This window comes from Crocuta crocuta, unplaced genomic scaffold (assembly GCF_008692635.1).
Source record: "Crocuta crocuta isolate KB4526 unplaced genomic scaffold, BGI_CrCroc_1.0 scaffold216, whole genome shotgun sequence".
Classification (NCBI taxonomy): domain Eukaryota; kingdom Metazoa; phylum Chordata; class Mammalia; order Carnivora; family Hyaenidae; genus Crocuta; species Crocuta crocuta.
In genome coordinates, this window is record NW_027531504.1 from 1,645,172 (window position 1) to 1,646,360 (window position 1,189).

Genomic DNA, 1,189 nt, shown 5'->3' on the forward strand with positions numbered 1-1,189 from the left:
TTAGGCTAAAAAAGAGTAAATTCTTAAAAGCTACCAGAGAAAAACTACAAAGAATGACAATCAGACTGATGCCAAATTTCTAATCAGCAGAAACGTGCATGAATAAATGGAGCTATGTCTCCAAAGTGCCAAGGAAACAATACTGAATCTAGAATTCTATACCCAACTAAAACAACATTTAGCTTACTTGAATTTTTTATCATGTGAAAGCATTTCTTATTCCCAAAGGTAAGTATAATAAAAAGTTTTTAAAGAGAAATGAAATATTTTCAGGCAAAGACTAAACTAGTTTATTTTCCAAAGATATTCCCTGACAAAAATTACTAAAACAAAAACAAAAACAAAAAATAAAACAGGAGAAAAATAAATCCACAAGGAAGAGGAGGGATACAATTATTGTCTATGAAATAGAAATAGTTATTGGTAGCAAAAATAAAAATAATAATTACTTTTTCTTATTTAGACACTAGATGGACCTACACATCTAGATAATAACATGAAAAATAATGATGGGTGGGATAAGAGAGAAAATAAACATAGCAAATCCCTCAATTTGAGAGTTATATATTTGTACATTGTTCAAATGTTTAATGTAACCATTAAAAGAATGGAACCAAAATGTTTACTGGCTGGTAGAAAGCAGAAGGAGGAAAGAGAACAGAAGGCAGGAAAGGATAAAAAAGAAATAAAAGAGAAATTATGAAAATAGAAACTCAGAGTAAAATAGCAGAGACAGTCCAAATACATCAGCAATCCACAATAAATGTAGCTGGATTAAATTCACATAATAAAGAAATTCCTAGATTGACTGGAACAAGCAAAATAAAATATTTGCATATGACACATTTGAGTGAAATCTTTCCATTTCCTCTGAGCTGAGTGTGTGTGTGTGTGTGTGTGTGTGTCTGTGTGTGTGTGATTGTGTGTGTTTTGGGCGGGGAGAGGGATGTTGATTCAGTCTATATTCTCTTTGTAAAAGATTTTGGTGGCACTTAAGTTTTGTGGGCCTAATAGCACAAATTTAACTTTTTTTAAAAAATAGCTTATTGTCAGGTTGGTTTCCATATAACACCATGCTCATGGATTGGAATAATAAATATAGTTAAAATGTCATTACTACCCAAAGCAATCTACACATTCAATGCAATTCCAATCAAAATTGCGCCAGCATTCTTCTCAAAACTAGAAC